Genomic DNA, 20,925 nt, shown 5'->3' with positions numbered 1-20,925 from the left:
ACCACCTTCTATATACTTTATGTCAAACCAGTTTTACTATTTACAGAGCATGTCATTGTTCTGTCTTGCAATAACAACTTCTGTTCGTTCACTTTCCAAAACCTCATTTTCAATGATCATTGCTTCTCTCCTAATCAATACCGTTACCTAACAATCCCCTGTTTTACCACTAGCTAACCTTCAAGCTTCATATTTGCTGCCATCCCCTGAGGACCACAGTGCTACACTGGGAAGATAATACCCACTGAGTAAGGCAGACTCTTGAATCAGCCCCAGAACTCCCGACCGTGTCAGTTTCTTTTACTTTCCTGCAGGCCATTTATCATTCATGAGACTTTCCTTACTTATTTGTGGTAATATTGTTTAAAGTCCGTCTAACTCAACGAGAACATACGGTCTGACAATATGAAGCATCTAGAACAGTGTCTGCCACATGCAATGTGGTTTTCTATGACCTTGGACAAATTACCAGATTTAACCCCTCTGGCATTGGTTGAAAAATTTGAAAAATTAAGATAATAATGCCTACCTAACAGAGCGGTTGTGAAGACTGAATGTGATAACTTATATGAATATTCTGGCACATCAACAAAAGCTATTAATACAAGAATATTTCAAAAAGTTCATGCAAAATAAAATAAAAGATGATGTAAATTTTTCATGAACATTTTGAAGATCCCTTGTATATCTTCCAGTTATTGTTAGAATAAGGTCAATCTAGGACTAGTATTCAAAAACCTCCAGATTTATATAATTAAATTTTCTATTTTTCAACCCAGTTCTGCATGTTTACCTAATACTTCAGCACTTTTTTGTCATATTCATTTATTAACTGTTTGTCTTAGGATAGATTTTGTTCAAAATAAAAAATAAATCTGGCCCACATGAAGATGTAAGATAAACTCACAAGGAGCCAGCATTGTGGTGCAGCAAGTTAAGCGGCTGCTTGCGAAGCCAGCATCCTGTATTGGAGCGCTGGTTTGAGTCGGGGTTAGTCTGCTTCCAATCCAACTTCCTGCTAATGTACCAGGGAAGAAAGCTGATGATGGCCCAAGTACTTGTGGCCTGTCACCCACGTGGGAGACCTGGATGGAGTTCCTGGCTCCTGACTATGGCTTGGCCCACACCTAGCTGTCATGGCCATTTGGGTAGTAATTCTCTCTCTCTCTCTCTCTCTCTCCCTCCCTCCCTCACTCCCTCCCACTCTACCCCCTGCTTTCCTCCTTCCCTCCCTCTGCCTTTCTCTCTATTGTTCTATTTTCAAATAAGTAAATAACTATTAAAAAGATAGTCTCATGAGAGAAAATAATATTGTGATAATAGCTGTAATGAGATACACACAGCATGTAGTGCAAGCATTAGCGAAATAGTATCCTGGGCTACTTGTCTAGGGAAGGGAAAAGGGTGGGGAGAGCAGGAGAGGAACAAAATGAGTGAGCCATGGCTCATCTTTGCTACAACTTTCTTTCCACTGTTCCATAATATGGGCCTTTCCAGCCCTCTGAGATGCTTTTGCACCCAAACTAAATGTCACTGTCCACATAGAATTCCTGAGAAGTCCTCTATCAGAATTAATGCCGATCTTTCCTTTCCTCTCCTTTTTAGTTTATGCCTCTTTGATGTAATCCTCTTAGACTTTGGCATTTCATATTTGCTTTTACCTTTTCCTGTCCATTTCATAAGATTTCAAGTGTCCAAGGCATGGTGAATGCTTTCTATTTGCTAGTCTCTGTAGATTCCGTGGTCCCTTCAGTAATTATTTAGCTGAAATAAGAACTACTTCTTCTCAGGATTTACAGATCACATTCCTTCAACTCACTGTAGTTTTTCTTTATTTTATCTTAAATAAATAAATGTATATATACACATATATTCTCATGAGATGTTAATTTTATATAAATAAAATAAGTAGGTATATTTAACTGCTTTGTGATGTATCAGAAAGAGGACTTAAAACACAAAACAGGACAGGCATTTGGCCTTAGTTAAGCTGCCTGGGTAGGACATTCATAGCCCACATTGGAGTGCCTCTGTCCAGTTCCTGGCTCCAGCTTCGGATTCCAGCTTCTTGCTAATGCTGACCCTGGGAAATAGCAATGATTGCAAGTAGCTGGGTTCCTGTAATCCATGTAAAAGACACAGATCAAGTTTGGGGCTCCTCCCTGTAGCCTGGCCTAGGTCTGGCTGTTGTGGGCATTTGGGGAATGAACCACCAGATGGAAACCCTGTCTCTGTCTATTCTCTCTCCCTCTTCCTCTCTCTCTATCTCCCTCTCTCCCTCTCTCTCCCTCTGTTCTCTCTCCCTCTCTCTCCCTCTCTCCCTCTCTTCCTCTCCTCTCCCATATCCATCCTTCTCAAACAGTAACAAACAAAATTTTAAAACGCAGAACAAGTCACTAGGCATGGCCTATGCAAACTAAGATGGTACTTGAGATTAAATGAAACTGAGCAAGAAAAGAAGCATAAATGTGGAGAAGTAGAAATGAGTGAAAAAAATGGTGTGGCAAAATTGCCAGCTGTTATTTATAGCATGTGCCAAATATAAATATGTCCTTGCAAATCTTGAAGAGATGAGTCGTCAGTTATTTCAAGGCAAATTTCTGACTTGTTTCATATTATTTAAGAATATTTTCTGGAGACAGTACTAAAATGCCATACATGGAGAGACAGAGGTATGGAGGAACACAATGTACAACCAGGGGAGCTTATCTAAAAGAGTCTAAACTTGTGATTTTCAAACCTCTGATTTCACATACCCACCTTGTCTTCTATGAAATAATATGGAGATAAATATTTTTGAGTTTGTAGTAATCATAGAGTCTCACAGTTCAACACCGGCTTATCGGGCTAACTGCAAAGAGTTGCTGGTCTTTAGCTTTACAAAAGGCAGATTAAATAAAGGAAAAGTCTTTCTGCATTAAATACACAGATTCCAGCTACTATTTATATTTTGTTCTGTTGTTGTTGTTTCTCTTTTGTCTCTAATGGAGATTGTACAAATTTGTTTAATGTGAGTCGCAGAAGGAATGAACTCCCAATAAAATCAACAATGTTCTTCTGTTCTCTCTCTCTTCATTCAGCAACGTCTGTTACATACAACATAGTATGTTAGGGGTTGGGACAAACAAGATGGAATATAGCAAAATCCTCCCTTTCAAGGAGTTAATAGAAAAATAGAGTAGTCAATATAAAAAATAGGAAAGTAAAGCAGTTAACACATGACAATATAACATGTGGTATTCAAGAACTACATATTTTCAGTGCCTTCATTGGATCATAGGAAAGACGATAATTCTTTTAGTGTGAGGTAACTGGAGAAGATTTTACCAAGGAAGCTTAAATCATAACTATAGGTACTTGCTTGGGAAAATGGGGGAAAGGAAAATCTTCCAAGCAAGAAGGGTCATACAATTAAATTCTAGATAAAGAGTTAGGCATGGGAGGTATAGATGCAAAGGTACAAAATTTCAGAATTTAAGGCATGTACAGTTTTGATAAGGTTATTATGTGTGTGTATCTATATAATATGATATATGTATATATATATATATAATCAGACATACAATCAGATATTTAGATTCCAAATTGTAGGATACAGATAAATATATGTTTAAATAAAATAAATCATTTATAATGCAGTAAAAATAGAATAGATATCTTGGTTATGGCTAGTAGGGAATCTGAAGACAGAGTGGCCAGGAAGCCAGAATCATAGGCTGTAACCTGGGAAAGGAAAGTTTGCCAGTGTATTTTTGGGGTAGATAGAGGATACGGTCAAGGTCATACACGCAGTTAGCATTTCACTTTTGCTTTTCTAGAAGCAAAAGTTTAAATAAGAATTTGACTGCAAGTGTTCAAGCTGACCCCAAGAAGCTCCTAATGGGGAAGATGAGATGAGGAAAGAGAAGGTAGCCAATAAAAGCTATATTGTCATGCAAATACCAGCATGGGTAATTCTGAGAGCCAATGTCATATGTGCCTAGGTGTTATCCAAATCCAAGAGCAGGGGATAGTTAATCCAATGGGTAGGAGGACTGGAATGTTTATATGCTAACTCTTATCAGTTATAGCTTGAGAAATTCAGGATCTAAGATAATTCTCTAGTGTTTCTAATGTAGAGTACATACCAGAAACCAAGGAAAGTCCTCCAGCAGGAAGATGTGGCCCTGACAATTGACGGCAGGTCTGGGTGCACCTCCATGGGCTTGCCTGGGGTGGCAGGGGGGATATAGGCAACAACGTTTGTTACATACCAGATTAGTGTTTCTTGTAGCCAGAATGGCAAATAACAAATTCTCATTTCTATGACCAGCCTACTGCTTTTACCATACACAACTCAACTTGATTGCTCAAATAGGCTTTTTAATACTAATAAGGACTGTTAGTGGCTGTCTACATCATTCCTTTAAAACAAAAGACAAAACCTAGCTTCCCCAAAGTTTAAACAGCTAAGTAATGGTTTAGTAAGCCTTGGAACCCAAGTCTCCTAATTTCCAATCCAGAGTAATACTACTTTTTTCACCTTCATCTTTATCCCAAACCCTTTGAAGAACTCTAGCACAGATTCATTAAGAGATTAACTGATAATAGCATTTGAAATGTTTGCAAAAGATCATCAAACTCACCAAATTGCATATCTATTCCAGTTCAGCCTCTACTGATCAGTGAAAAATGATTTCCTGAAACAACTTTAAATTGGATTTAATATGATAACTGATTCTCACTGGATGCAAGTAAACATTAATCAAATATTTGCTAAAATGAATAATTTCAAAAAGCACCAAGAACATGTAAGGAAGTCACTGGTGAAATCATTTTCTGGAAGTTTTAAGAGTTACCTCATTTTTGTGTTTTAAGGAATTCCTTATGATCCTGATTGACTTGGTTTTTAAAATTTCTTTATAGGTATCAACTTTTCATAAAGCACAGCTACTTTTAAATATACTACTACTGATGTATCACAGCTATAATGTTTACATTGATTATTAAAGCATAAAAGAGGTGCTGGAGCTGTGGCATAATAGGCTAAACCTCTTTCTGTGTTGCCAGAATGTCATATGGGCAGCGGTTCGTGTCCTGGCTGCTCCTCTTCCAATCCAGCTCTCTGCTGTGGCCTGGGAAAGCAGTAGAAGATGGCCCAAGTGCTTGGGCCCCTGAACCCCCATGGGAGACTGGGAGGAAGCTCCTGGCTCCTGGCTTTGGATCAGCGCAGCTCCGGCCATTGCAGCTATCTTGGGAGTGAACCAGCAGATGGAAGACCTCTCTCTCTGTCTCTCCCTTTCTCTGTCCATAGCTCTGGTCTGACTCTCAGATAAATGAAAATTTTAATTAAAAAAGTATAAACTGAAAAATAGATATCATCTTTTGGAAAGGAAAAAATTGTTAACTTTATATTTTATTGCTATATTCTTTGTGAACTGTTATTAAAGTTCAATCTTTGGTCATGTTTCTGTATTGCCTTGGTTTAGAATTATGATTCCCTTGACCACTAGAAATTCCGTAACTATCCTTCAGTTCTTTCTTATTTGTGGCAAAGTCATTAATTTTAAGATAGATTGTCATTAATAAAAGTAGTGTTAATGGAAATACTGTAGTAACTATTGAAGTTGTTGTATTTTTATATTTCCATAGTTTCCATAGTTTGAGAGTCAGGTTCAAAAAAGTCTAAATCATAAGAATGTCTTATACTTAGCTCTTACTATAATATATGAGTGTTAGATTGGCCAATAAAGTCTCACTCCTCCTCATCTTGATGAGCTCAGCCACACAGAAGGCAGATGGGGATTGAGGAGGTGGGCAGTTTCAAATAAGAGCATGCTGAAATTGATGGCAGGCCAGAGTCAATTATTAAATGGGAGTGAGAACTGTGTCCCTAAAAGATGGAGAAGGACGACATGAATGATTAAGAGCTATATTTGTTTAATGCCTAGACTGGATGGATATGTTTCTAAGTGCTTTATGTAAATTAACTCATTTAACGCTTCTTACTACCTAAGAGGTGAGTGCTATTAGCATCACCATTTTACAAATGAGAAGACTGGGTTTTATGATCTGACCAAGGTCCATTTGGTCAAGCTCTTTAAAGTAGATATTTGTAATGACCATTAGTTGAAGGTAAAAGCAACAGGCTGCCCCTTTGCTATCTCACTATCAGGAACTTGAAACACAAGTTTGATACCTTTACACCAATATTCACAGAAGAGTGAGTCACAAAGGCCAAAAGGTAGAAACAACATAAGTGTCCATCTGATGAATGCACAAACAGAATGCAGTGTGTGTGTGTGTGTGTGTGTGTGTGTGTGTGTTTGTATATAATGGAATATTATTCAGCTACAAAAAGGAATAAAATTCTTATACATGTTACCATATGGATAAACTTTGAAAATATTATGTGAAATGAAATAAGACAGACACAGAAGGTTTCACTTAGATGAGGTATCTAAAATATGTAAACTCAGAGAAACAGAAAGTAGAATAGAGACTATCGGAGAATGTGGAAGGAGGAGTTGAGCAATTATTATTATTAAATATTAATAATGTTTATTTTTACTTTTTTACCCAATGGAAATGAAATCAGCACATGAAAGAGTTATCTGTACCCCCATGATTATTGCAGCTCAATTCACAATAGCTAAGATATGGAATCAGCCCAAATGTCCATCCACTGAAGATAAAGAAATAATAATGTTTAATGCATTATTACTACTAAACATTAATGTTTGCAGTGTTTCTATTTGGGATGATGAAAAAGTCTGGGAAATAATGGGGGTGATAATTACACAACAATGTGAATGTAGTGCTTGCTTTGGCAGCACATATACTAAAAAACAATGTGAGTGTAACAACATCACTAAACTACTTAATAAAAATGGTGAATTTTATGGTATAGATATCTTACCACAATAATTTTTCTAAAAATTAACAAATTCAAGAATGAATCCAGCAGGCCTCAAACCTTTGTTAGTAGCTACTTATTACTCATCAGGCACAAAAATAGTTCGGACAACTTGTCAACTCAAGAAAATCTTAGATTTCATGTTCTTTGAATACTCCTCCCATGACTTGCATGGAAGCTCCACATGAGCAATATAACAATATTGGGTTCTAATAAGTTTATGTTCAGCATCAGGCATGGAAAATGGCATGTATTATTGGCTGAACAGAATCATAAAATCAAGCATTGAGAATGTTCCAGAAGACCAAGAATTCACTTGATCCTTCTATTCCCATTCATGCAGGAATAGGGAGGACATCTCAAATAGTTTAACTTATCTTCACAGTCTGGATATTTCTTTGTCAGGTAGGTTCCTGAGAAGAAAGACAGACGGCATAGTATTGGCACATGGATAGAGTTTATGAAAAAAGCTATTCCTCATTTTAAAAGGCAAGTAGTAGAACATGAAGTTTTAATAGCCACATTTCATAGAATATATCTCTCAATAATTTTTTAACGAATTAGTATGAAAATTTTGTATTTGTATCCACCGACTGCAATAGAACATTTTAAAATGGCACAATTTAAAGAAAATACTGCAGGTTATATTCAAAATCCAATTCTAAAATTTCATAATTTCTCATAGACACTGAAACGCACCTGAGTGTCAGCAAATTGCATGTGTGGTATTTGAAGTTAAATAAGTGTGGAGTGTTGGCTGATCAGTTTTTGGACCTAAATGACTTACATATGAAATCTGAAACAAAGTAGTTAGAAAGACATTCTCATTCATCCCAATATTTTCTCTTCTTTTTCTGCAGTTCAAGGGTCTTAGCATTGTTGGACTTAAGGGAACCTTATCACCAAAGGAAGTAGGGATTCCTTTCCTTTAAAATATTTCTCTGTTCCCTTGTTTTGGTAGGAATTAGGGGAGGGGGCAATTTCATTCCATCTTGCTTCCTCTAGGATCTATTGCCTAACTGTGATCATTCCTTTACAAAGTCTCCTCTAGGCACTGACGCTGTGAGCTTCCACTTTATAAAGATGTACTTCTCTGATGTTTGGCTTTGTGAGTGTTGTTTAGTGTTTTTCTTCTGTGTATGTGTTCTGCTTCCTTAACGAGGCTGTTGGATCCTTGAGGGGAATGTGCGTCTTATTTTGCATTCCCATAGAGTTCTTCAGGCAGTTGTTTCTAAGTGCTGGTTCACTGAATTCTGAGGTTTCAAATTGTAGAAAGCACACAAACATACACTCACATTCATAGATGACTTCATTTTAGACAGAGAAAGAAGGGACCTGAGAAGTTTCCAAGCAGTGCTTTTAAGTGCTCCCCACTCTTGTGCCTTAGATCCTGAGCCTTCACTAAGCAGAGTTAGCAGAAGGATTTGTTTGTGTTTGACCCTGATCATTATTTTAGTTGGTTATAGGACAGCTCATGGGCATCATGCTTGCCTTAGGGGTTGAGTACAGGAATGAGAAGACCAAAGAAATACTGCACACTGCTTGGGCCAAATGCAAAGGAAAAGTAGGAATTAAAGATACAAAGTGAAGACGAGTAACAGCTCTTCTGTAAACATTCTGCTGTTTCTTTCTTTCCTTTTTTGGTGACTAGGAAAATAAGGAAGAATTTAGGAGTGGATGGAATACTATAGGTGTCAGAAAATTATGACTCATGAGCCAAATCCAGTTAATAACCTATTTCTTTTTTTAAAAAAATTATTTATTTGAAGGGCAGAGTTAGAGAGAGAAAGAGAGAGAGAGAGAGAGAGAAAGATAGATACAGACAGAGAGCAAGATGTTCCATATACTAGTTCACTTCCCAGATGGCCACAACGGCCAGAGCTGGGCTGATCCAAAGCCAGGAGCCAGGAGCTTCTTCCAGGTCTCCCACATGGGTGCAGGGGTCCAAGCATTTGCACTATCTTCTACTGTTTTCCCAGGCCATAGTAGAGAGCTGGATCGGAAGTGGAGTGGTGAGGACAGGAACTGGTTCCCATACGGGGTACAGCGCCCCATGGGATGCCAACGCCACAGGGGACAGCTCTACCCACTATGTCAGGGCACCGGCCCCAATAGCCTGTTTCTGTGAATCACGTTTAATGGAACATAGCCATGCCCATTCATTTACATAGTGTCTATGACTGCCCTAGAGCTTCAAAACTTGGTTGAAGAGTTGTGAGAGTGTATAGCCCACATTATCTAAAGTATTTACTATAGGACCCTCAAGAGAAGAAAGTTTCCTACCTTCTCAAAAACTACGTCCATGAATTTTTTGGTAACAATCCTGACCTTGAGTATTGCATAAAAAAAATAAGCCAATCAATCAATCAGCAAATATTAAGGGGCTGGTGATATAGCTTAGCCGGTAAAGCCACTGCCTGCAATGCCAGCATCCCATATGGGTACTGGTTTATGTCCTGGCTGCTCAACTTCCTAACCAGCTCCCTCCTAATGTGCTTGGGAAAGCAGTGAAAGATGGCCAAACTGCTTGGCCCCCTGCACCCACATCTGAGATCCAGAAGAAGCTCCTGGCTCCTAGCCTTAGACTGGCCCAGCTTTGGCCATTGTGGCCATTTGGGGAGTGAATCAGCAGATGGAAGATAGATAGATCTCTCTCTCTCTCTCTCTCTCTCTCTCTCTATATATATATATATATATATCTCCCTTTCCCTCTCTCTTTGTATCTGTGCCTTTCAAACAAAGTAAATCTTTAAAAAAATAAACATTAAGCTGTTGTTAATATTATACTTGAAGTGAGGGAAATGCTTTTGACTTCATGATTCCTTTTGTGGTATGATTTAAAGCACACACTGTATACAAAGAAGCTAGACTGGAGCAATCCACCACCACACACTTGCCCAATATTGGCAGTTTTTTGAGATACAGATACATTTAAGCCCCCCACCCCCACCTTGGCATTGTGGCATTGTGGGTAAAGCCACTGCCTGCAATGCCTGCAACCCATATAGGGCCAGGTTCAAGTCCTGGCTGCTCATATCCTATGCAGTTCCCTGGTAATGCACCTGGGAAAGCAGCAGAGAACGGCCCAAGTGCTTGGGTCATTGCACCCACATGGAAGATCCAGAAGAAGCTCCTGGCTCCTGGCTTTGCCCTGACCCAGCCAACTAGGGAGTGAGCCAGTAGATGGAAGATCTCTCCCTCTCTCTCCATATATATATATATATATATATATATACACACATTTAACTGTGCTTTGCAAATAAATAAAATAAATCTTTAAAAGATGCATTTACGGGAAGATGCCTCTTTATCTACTAGCAGTCTTCTCTCTCTCTCTCTCTCTCTCTCTCTCTGCTGTGTGATGTGCATTAATCTCCCACTCGTCTTCTTCACAGGATAAGAAGGGAGAATAACAACAGGGTCAACAGAAGAGTTGGGGTTGATCTTGAACCGCAGAAGAAACAACAAAGAAGAAATGGAAATGATGTTACATATAGTATCCCATTGGCTCTAACAACAATTTTGGGAGCTTACTGAGGTATAATTACCACATCCTTAAATAAAAGGAAGCTGAGTTTCAAAGGAGCTAAGCGAGTTGCCTAAGGTTAAGCAGATAATAAATAGCAGAAATGGTCTTCTAATGTTCACTCTAAATTCTGAGTTTATTTCCTGTTGTACTCCATTGCTTCTTCAACATCTTTGCCGTTTCCCTAGAGGCCATGATACTAAAAGTATAATTTCCCTTCTCCTAGAAATATAATTCGGCCTTCTGGAACCTCAAATAATTTCCACAATAGTTGTTGCTGTGACTTGGTGCCACCTTAAATTCCTCCAATTAAAATCAAATTTCCCAAATATTTACAGATGTTTCTTAATTTCAGTCTAAATACTCAGTGGTCAGTCCACAATTAAGCTGATAGCCAAAAATAATATTCCCGTTTTACCAAAAGTGAAATAGGATACTGTTTTGTGTTAAATTATAGAGTTAAAAATCCTGAACTAAAATCAAGCAAACCATCTTTTTCATGTAACTCAGTCTCACAATTAAGAATGCAGAATAATTAGTTTTAAATTGGGGTAAATCATCAAAGAAAGTTAGGTATCCTGGGAGTTATTTACATGTGAACAGATGCCTATGGAAGTTAAATGGAGTGTGGAAATTTCACAGCATGCTGCAGTAGGGGAGATAAATTAATAAAATGATCACATCTCGAGTTATGGCTGGTATGAAATAGAATTTTTTATATATTTTCAAAGGTCCCTATGTTTAGAAGTAGAAGGTAGGAGAAAGTTCAAAATAACTATTTTGGTAAGTATGATCACAAAGAATACCAACACACACAAATATACCTGACCCCAGTAACAAATAAAGAAGACTTAATATGTATTCATAGGATAAGAATCAACAATAATTGTCAGATGACACAAAATGATTACTACATCACATCATTAATAAGCTGCTATTGAAATTGGAAGGATACTCGACAGGACACTGAGCTCTCACTGTCATAAAACATGTCACACGTATATTTCGGCATGCTTACTATAATGGTGGCAGATATCAGAGCCTATCAGGCATTTATTTGACTTGACTAGGTCAGTGAAATCTCAGTCTAAGCCCCATTCCTGTGCTCTGTTTTCAGAGAATTGGACTAAACTAGAAAAGACCACCATCTTACACCTTCAGATCAGAACTGCTATGTTCTCTCAGGGAGAGGGCGGGGGGAGAGAGAGAGAGAGAGAGAGAGAGAGAGAGAGAGAGAATCTTCCATCCACTGGTTCATTCCCAAAATGGCCTCAATAGCCAGAGCTGAGCTCATCTGAAGCCAAGAGCCAGGAGCTTTCTCCGGGTCTCCCACGTGGGTGCAGGGGCCCAAGCACTTGTGCCATCTTCTGTTATTTTCCCAGGCACATCAGCAGGGAGCTGGATCAGATGTGGAGCAGCTGGGTCTCGAACTGGTGCCCATATGGGATGCCAGCATCACAGGCAGCAGCTTTACTACTACGCCATAGCATTAACCCCTGTATTTTACTTTCTAATATGTTGGAGTGATATTTAATCCTACACTGTTTGTTAACTTTGAAATGCCCTAATTAGGCATTCATACTTCAGGTCTGGTTAATTAGCATTTGAACAGTCAGAGAATGCTTTCTTGTTTTGACTTTTGGTCTCATATCAAAGCAGCACAAGGAGGTTTAATAATTTACATATCAGCTATTGGAAATTACTTTGGATGGGTGAAATGAATGGCATTTCAAAAGAGGCAGTGGTTAGAAAGATTGAACAGGCCCATGTGCCTCTAACATGATCTGAGTGTCCATCATCTCCCAAGGCTCTATTTGGCTCTGTGCTGCTTTGAACCAACTTTCTGTAGTCCCCTTCCCAAGGTTAGCTGAACCTGGCCAATAGAACACAGCCCCTGTGCATCAAGTGAACCTTTCATGCCGGCTTCTTGCAAGAGAGACTAAAAAGGCAGAGAGCTAGAACTTCATGAATTTACAAGAACGAGTTGTATCTGTGTGCTAGCACATGTTTTTCATGTTTGGCAGAATTTAGCTGAAATGTAGGGAAAGGAAACTTCCCATGATTCTCTTATGTTCTGTGGCTGGGTCTCAGAATTACACAAGACAAGTTAATAGGGAGAAGTATAGAGGATTTTTGGAGGGAGGGATAATATTTTTGCATGCACACAGGTCTCATAAGAAAAATGAAGAACTAAAGAAGTTAAGACTAAGAATTTATATATGTTTTTAACCAAAAATGCTAAGTTAAGGGAGAAGTGACAAGACAAAGGATCCTTTGTGAAAGGGCATTGATGTGTTGGAAGTGACTAAGGCTTGCATGGGGTAAACTGTAAGTAGGATGAGAGATTTTTAGTAGGCGTTCGTACAGATCCATTTTAACTTCAACTCCCAGTCGCAGATGACAAAACCGTTCTCTTCTTGGAACACAGAGGGCATTTCCCTTCTCATGGGAAATGTCATGACCTGCTTTTATGTAGAAAGGCAGAGGGCAGAGAGCACTTCCTGCACCTGCTGTTTCTCAAGGGTCTTCAGCTCAACACAGCTAATAAGCCAGAGCGGCATATTTGGAGGCAGCATGTTGTGAACTTCTTCAGAGGCTTTAGTTTTGTTTTTTTTTTTTTTTTTTAATTTAACAGGTAGAGATATAGATAGTGAGAGAGAGACAGAGAAAGGTCTTCCTTCTGTTGGTTCACCCTCTAAATGGCCGCTACGGCCGGTGCTGCGCCAATCCGAAGCCAGGAGCCAGGTGCTTTCTCCTGGTCTCCCATGCAGGTGCAGGGCCCAAGCACTTGGGCCATCCTCCACTGCACTCCCGGGCCACAGCAGAGAGCTGGCCTGGAAGAGGGGCAACCGGGACAGAATCCGGCGCCCACATGGGATGCCAGCGCCACAGGCGGAGGTTTAACCTAGTGCGCCACTGCGCTGGCCCCCAGAGGCTTTAGTTGTAATACACCAACTAAAAGTGAGAATGCAGAAGGGTTGTTGTCATTCCTACTGTTTGAGTGTCACATGTCACGGACAGGTTGACAGAAACTTCACCAAATAAACACAGTAATTTAAAGGAAGACAATAAGGAATGATTTATTTAAAAAATACAGTCATATATGGAAGCTCCCCATCTCTGACAAAATACCTAACAATTCAAGTCAAAACCACAACCAGGTTTCACCTCACCTCAGTTAGAGTGGCTCTCATACAGAAATCAACAAACAACAAATGCTGGTGAGGATGTGGGGAAAAAGGTACCCTAATCCACTGTTGGTGGGAATATAAACTGGTGCAGCCACTGTGGAAGACAGTATGGAGATACCTCAGAAAGCTGGATATAGACCTAGCATAGGACCCAGCCATCCCACTCCTCTCTGATCTATGGTAACTAATAGAGTACCTAAAAGGTAATCTACAGGAGCGAAACTGATACTTTCTGATGCAAAGATTTTGAACAACCCTTGTCTTGACTATTGAAGAACAATGTTTTTTGTTTGTTTTTGTTATTTTGTTTTTTCTTCATACTATTTGTTGGACTCTCTACTTAGTGTAGAGTTAATCTTATGAGTATAAAGTTTACTGAAAATAGATCTTTGTGAAAAATAAGAATGGCAAAGGGAGAGGGAGGAAGAAGAAGGGTGAGAGTATGGGCGGGAGGGAAGAAGGGTGGGAAGAGTCACTATGTTACTAAATTTGTACATATGAAATCCATGAAGTTTGTTTACTTAAAACAAAATTTTTAAAAAATAGAAAAAAAAGAGAAACCACTAAACCTGGGCCAGTGTTGTGGTGTAGTGAGTAAAGCTACCGCCTGTGATGCCGGCATCCCATATGGGCGCTGGTTCATGTCCCAGCTGCTCCACTCCCAATCCAGCTCCCCATTAATCGCCTGGGAAAAGCTACGGAAGATGCCCCAAGTGTTTGTGTCCCTGTCATCCATACAGGAGATATGGATGAAGCTCCTGGCTCCTGGCTTCTGCTTGGCCCAGCGCTAGCCACTGTGAACATCTGGGGCAAGATTGAACCCGTGGATGGAAGATCCTCTCTCTGTAATTCTGACTTTGAAATAAATAAATGAAACTTTTAAAAACACACCGAAGGGGCCAGCTCTGTGGCACAGCAGGTTAAAGCCCTGGCCTGCAGTGTCAGCATCCCATATAGCACCGGTTCAAGTCCTGGCTTCTCCACTTCCGATCCAGCTCCCTGCTAATGCATCTGAGAAAGCAGCAGAGGATGGCCCAAGTCCTTGGGCCCCTGCATCTGGAAGAAGCTCCTGGTTCCTGGCTTCGGATCTGCTCAGCTTTGGCCATTTGGGAGTGAACCAGCTAATGGAAGACCTCTCTCTCTCTCTGTCTCTACCTCTCTCTCTAACTCTGTATTTCAAATAAATAAAATAAATCTTAAAAAATCCACTGAACTGATTTGAGTCAGTTTGTAACAATGCCCCAGTTAATTCTGGTATCTCCCATTCTTTTAACTGGGGTCTTCATCTTTTTTGTCTTCATATTTTAACCCAGAAGATTATAACTGATGATCCCTGAATGGTGACTTCTTCTCCTCAAAGTCTTCATTGACTGGGGTAACTATTAATTTCCTAAAGCTGGCATAACAAAATATCAAATTATATGCGTATTCATTTCTTACATACATTATAACAAACAAGGTAATTGAAAACAACAAACATGCATTCTATCACAGCTTTAGAAGGTAGAAGTTAGAAATCAAGGTATCAGCAGGCCATATTCCCTGATACCTCTAGGGGAGTATCTTTCTTTACTTCTAGATTCTGGTGTTTGTGGCAATCCTTGGCTTGTAGATGCACCACTCTGGTCACTGCTTCTGCCATCACATGGCCATCTTCCTTATGTGTCTGTGTGTCTTCATATCCTATTCTTTGTGTGTGTGTCTATGTCAAAATCTCTTCTTCTAAGGATATCAGTCAGATTGGATTAGGGTCCATTCTAATACCCTCACTTTATGTTGATTGCTTCTATAGACATGGTTTTCCAAATAAGGTAATTCACAAGTTCTGGGGACAAGGAACTCAACCTATTTTTTTGAAGGTCAAAACTCAACTGTTAATAGTGACCATATTCTTTATTATTCAATCTATGTCACTTTTGAGAATAACTGGATGTATTATTAGTAAGTATGGTACAGTAATAAATATAAGTTGGCATTATCTCATGCAGACTTATATGCATGATATGTATGATCAACCTCTCCATAATATAACCCAGCCAATATCTTTTTTTTGAAGATTTTACTTATTTATTTGAGAGGTAGAGTTACAGACAGAGAGAGGGACAAATAGAGAGAGAGAGGTCTTCCATCTACTGGTTCACTCCCCAAATGGCTGCAATGGTCGGAGCTGAGCAGATCCAAACCAGGAACCAGGAGGAGCTTCTTCTGGGTCTCCCATGAGGGTGCAGGGGCCCAAGCACTTGGGCCATTTTCTATTGCTTTCCCAGGCCACAGCAGAGAGTTGGATTGGAATGGGAGCAGCTGAGACACAAATTGGTACCTCTATGGGATGCTGGCACTGTAGGCAGAGGCATAGCCTAGCACAACACAGTGCCCGTCCCTATCTTTAGTTTTTAATCAACAGATTGGCCTATGCAATTCTTAACCTGCAGTTAAGGTAGGCAAACATTTTCTGTAATAGCCTAAGTAGTAAATATTTTAGTCATCTTGTACCATATAGCCTCTGTCTTAACTATTCTATTCCAAGCAATACATAGGCAAATGAATGTGAGTGTGTTCCAATAAAACAGTTTCTACAAAACCTTTCCCTGGGTGGATTTGGCAACAATTACACTAGATGATGAAGTCAGAATGAGGATGATCTGTGCATTCTTGGGAGGATTCTTTCTATATTGGCCATATTAATCCTTGCTTCATGTTATGAGAGGAACTGTGCCTTCTCCATATTTCATCTGTGGAAATACTAACCCCAGTATCCCCAAGCAGTGATTATATTTGGAGACTGGTAATTGGGTAAAATTAGGTCCAATGGGTGGGTCCTAATCCAATGTGATTTGTGTCTTTATTAGAATATGAGATTGGAATATGAGATTGGTCAGTACATAGACTGAGGGAGGGACACTTGAGCAAACAGTGAGAAGAGGGTCACGTGCAAGCCAATGAGAGACCTCAGAAGCATTCAAATCTGCCGACATCTTGACCTTGCATTTCTTTTATTTATTTATTTAAAATATTTATTTATTTATTTGAAAGGCACAGAGAGAGAGAGAGAGAGAGTGAGAGCTGAGCGACTGACCTTGCATTTCTAGCTTCTATAACTGTAAAAAACAGATTTCCATTGTTTAAGCCACTTAGTCTATTGTATTTTATCATATTGTTATGGCAGCCCTAGAAAACTAATGTACTTTGTAAGTTGCAAATAATTTGCATAATTTTAATTGATCCTTTGATTTTGTTTCCTATGAAGCTAACATTTTGATTTAATGGAATGCAATATGGCCATAAATTCTACATATTGTCTCACAGTTTAAAAATCTTTCCATGCATGTTAGTTTAGAAGGATTATCCCATGTTACCTTCTGTTACTTTTATATTCTTGTATTTTACACATTTAAATTTTGATCTGTTCACATTAAACTTTATGTGAGGTACAAACTGTGAATGCATTCCCCTTCCCCAGAGTGTTATCTACTTTTCCCAATGCTATTTCTTTGAATATTTTGCTTTTCTCACCATTGAGTTATAATATCATCCTTTTCATATGAGGTGGGGAGAGCAGCTGGGACATGAACTGGCGTTGGCATTGCAGGTGTCGGCTTTACCCAGTATGCCACAATGCCAGCCCCATAGAACCAGAAGCACATATTTAAAGAATTAGAAAAGGAGATGAAACATAGCTTTAGCAGAATGACTCTGATGACCCAGTCCAACTAAAGCTATGGCCATCAAGAGGTAGAAGTGATCCAATTAAAGCAGAAGCAGATCCATCAAGAGCAAAGATCTTTCCCTCCTCCCTCCCTCCCTCCCTTCTTTCCTTCCTTCCTTTTTTTTGAATGCTTAAGGCATTTTGCTTGTTGACTTTCTAATGTGCCAAAGAACAACAGGATTTGTTTATTATAAGAGTATTTTGAGAAAGTTAGCCAAAGCCTTAAGAGAAAACACCTAGGAAAATCTGCATCAGAGAGTTCTTCACGTCAATGTTCTTGCTCATTCTTATCCTCACGTGAGCAATTTTGTGAGAGTTTTGTTGGGAAATTGTTAGGCATCCACTTTACGACCCTGATTTGGCTCCTTCTGACATCTTTTTTGTTTTTTTAAACTTGAAAAAAAAACTTTCAAGGGCACCTATTTTCTTCAGTTAATAAAGTAAAAAGGACTACATTGAGATGGTTAAGTTTCCAGGACTTAGTTCCTTACAGATGGATGAAATGGCTTGTGTCACCACTTACCAAAATATGTTGCACTTGATAGAGTTTATGTTGGGAAGTGAAGTTTGTATTTTTAATTTTTATCTTTTAATTTCATTTTCCATGAACCTTTGAAGTATCCTCATAATGTTGTATGTATGTGTATATATATATACATATAATCTATCTCTAAAATTGCTATTCCAATATTTCTTTTTTTGAAGTTTCTCTATATACACATTTATTTGCTACTGAAAATTGAAACAACACATCAAAAATTTCCTTTCACTTCCATGCAAACATTTGAAAACCAGAATATCTAATAATTTGCCCTAACTATTATGTTCTAGCAAAAATGCCCAATGTGGTCTTTACCTTCCTTTCCCACAAGTTAGTTTTTATGTCAATTCTTGGTGCTGGGTTTCATCTCATTGACTTCAGTCTTCCAAAACACATAGGAATACTTGAAAGGTACTGGTGTTTCTTCCCTGGGTCAAATGAAAAGAACAGAAGTACATTGTAAGTCATTCAGATACATTCAGACTACAGATTCCATATAAATTACTGGTATCAGGGTAGGAAGAGAAAGACATCACAACTCATATCGTAGACTGCCAAAATTACTGGTATACAAATCTATCTTAACATAGACAAGCTTTATCTACTACATAAAAATTACAAGCAAGAACAGTATAAGAATAAGGCTTATGCTTAAATTGATTCTTTGTAATGATCCATTCTATCCTAGCCTTCTCAAAAGGATCCCATCCATAGTATAGGCAGTACCTGCAGAGACATCTGAGTGGCTCACTTCTTGATTCACTCTGAACTCCCTTAAGACCAGTGTCTCTGTGTTCTCTGTATTCTTTTTCTGTATTTTCAAACTGTTAAGAAAAGTTTCGTGCTGTTGTTGTATCATGAGGCCTTGAAACACCTGAACAAATCAATATCTGGGCGGTGAGGCAGCTGCTTTCTTCTTCACTTCATTGGGCTCCTAGAGCAACTTATCAGCAGGTTATAAAAGGACAACCTTTTGCATTATTGAAATCTTTCCAAGACATGTGCTGGTACACTGCAAACTTCTGTCAGATGCAACTAGTCTAGAGTCCAAACATCATGCGCAATGCCTTGGTGGCAGCAGCGCACTGCGCCCACTCCCATGGTGGTGTTGCTTGTTTCTGTATACCTGGAGCATCTGGAGGAGTGTGAACAGCAGCAGGAAGAGGAGGGAGGGGGAAGTAGCATCCACTGCCTGGCTGGGAGGACGTCCACCAGAGTTGCGCAGGGCGAGCCTGAACGCGTCATTGGTGCAAACCCAAGCACACTGGTGTTCTTTCACAGGAACATCTGGTGGAAGCCCAGGATAGGGTTTTCATCAGCCTTGAGCTGGCCCACAACAATGCTGATGCTGCAGCTACCTGTCATGGGCTGATGGTCCTGTGCCGTGAGGCTGTGCTGGATTTTCTGGAAGGGAACTCTAGATAACTTCTCCACAATGGCAGCTTTCTCTTCAAACTGCTGTCCTTCCCATGCAAGGCATGATGCATCAATGTAAATAGTGCTTACTTGAGTCCTGCCATTATCAAACAACTGGTAGATCCAATCTGCTCCTAAACTGGCTTGTCTCCCATTCTGGAATATCACCTGGCCTCATCGAGACCGCAGGGTCTGGTAGGATGGCGGCAACCCAGTGTGGTCTGTTCTGTGTTCCCTCCCTCCTCCTTCCTTTCTTCCTTCTTTCCTCCCTTCCTTTCTTATATTTATTTATTTACTTGAAAGTCAGAGTTACAGAGAGGCAGAGGCAGAGACAGAGAGAGAGGTCTTCCATCTGCTGGTTCACACCTCAAATGGCCACAACAGCCCAAGCTAAGCTGATACAAAGCCAGGAACCAGGAGCTTCTTCCGGGTCTCCCACGTGGGTGCAGGGGCCCAAGCACTTGGACCATCTTCCACTGCTTTCCCAGGCCATGGCAGAGAGCTGGATCAGAAGTGGAGCAGCCGGGACATGAACCGGTGCCCATATGGGATGCCAGCACTGCAGGAGCAGCTTTACCCGCTACGCCACAGCGCCAGCCCCTGTGTTCTTTTTCAAGCTAAGAATATATCTGTTCTTTAAGAGGAACTTCATTTTTACCAGCCTTCCTCTCCACTCAGGAAACAATGTCCTTTTTTATATTTATATTTTATTTTATTTAATGAACATAAATTTCCAAAGTACAGCTTATGGATTACAATAGCTTCCCCCCCCCCATAACTTCCCTCCCACCCGTTACCCTCCCCTCTCCCACTCCCTCTCCCCTTCCATTCACATCAAGATTAATTTTCAATTATCTTTATATACAGAAGATCAATTTAGCATATATTAAGTAAAGATTTCAACAGTTTGAACCCACACAGAAACGCAAAGTGTAAAATACTCTTTGAGTACTAGTTATAGCATTAATTAAACACCTAAGAGTAATTGTGTATTGGAGTTCAACCAATAGTTTTAAGTAGAACATAAAAAATACTAAAAGGGTAAAGTATTAAGTTCTTCTTTTTCCGTTTCTTTTTTGTTTGTTATATAGTTTTTTTTTTATTTAATAAATGTGAATTTAGAAAGTGCAGCTTTTGTATTGTTGTGGCTTCCCCCCCCACCTCCCTCCCTCCCGTAGCCCTCCCCTCTCCCACTCCCTCTCCCATCCTGCCCTTCATCCAGTTTCATTTTCAATTACCTTCATATACTGAAGATCAACTTAGTATATACTAAGCAAGGATTTCAACAGGCTGCACTCACACAACCGCACAAGGTATAGGGTTTTGTTCGACTAGTAGTGTAGGAAACAATGTCCTTACTCCTGTCATCCTGTTGGGCATCTAGAATATCATCTTCTCCACTCTGTCAGGCTGCTGAGCCGAATCCTCTGGCACAGGGGACGGGAGTTTGGTAGTGGGGTTGAGTGTGAAATTACTAAGCACTTTGTTAGTCCTCCTCACTGATGGGCTGAGACAGATAAGTGTTTTCACGCCAAAGAAAATTAACATGTACTTACCAGCACATCTTTTTTGAGTACCTACTATAGACTAAGTGATGTTCAAAGCATTTGAAATTCTTCAAAGAAACAGAAATACAAAATCCCTGTACTT

General features: G+C 39.6%; 1 pseudogene; it reads right to left on the bottom strand.

Moving 5' to 3' along the window:
* Positions 1-18,913: 18,913 nt before the first annotated feature.
* LOC108178682 (nuclear transport factor 2 pseudogene) lies at positions 18,914-19,430 on the bottom strand (annotated as a pseudogene).
* Positions 19,431-20,925: the final 1,495 nt, after the last annotated feature.

Source organism: Oryctolagus cuniculus, chromosome X, assembly GCF_964237555.1.
Source record: "Oryctolagus cuniculus chromosome X, mOryCun1.1, whole genome shotgun sequence".
Classification (NCBI taxonomy): domain Eukaryota; kingdom Metazoa; phylum Chordata; class Mammalia; order Lagomorpha; family Leporidae; genus Oryctolagus; species Oryctolagus cuniculus.
Note: the sequence above shows the minus strand (reverse complement) of the source record. Positions and strands in the feature narration are given on the sequence as shown.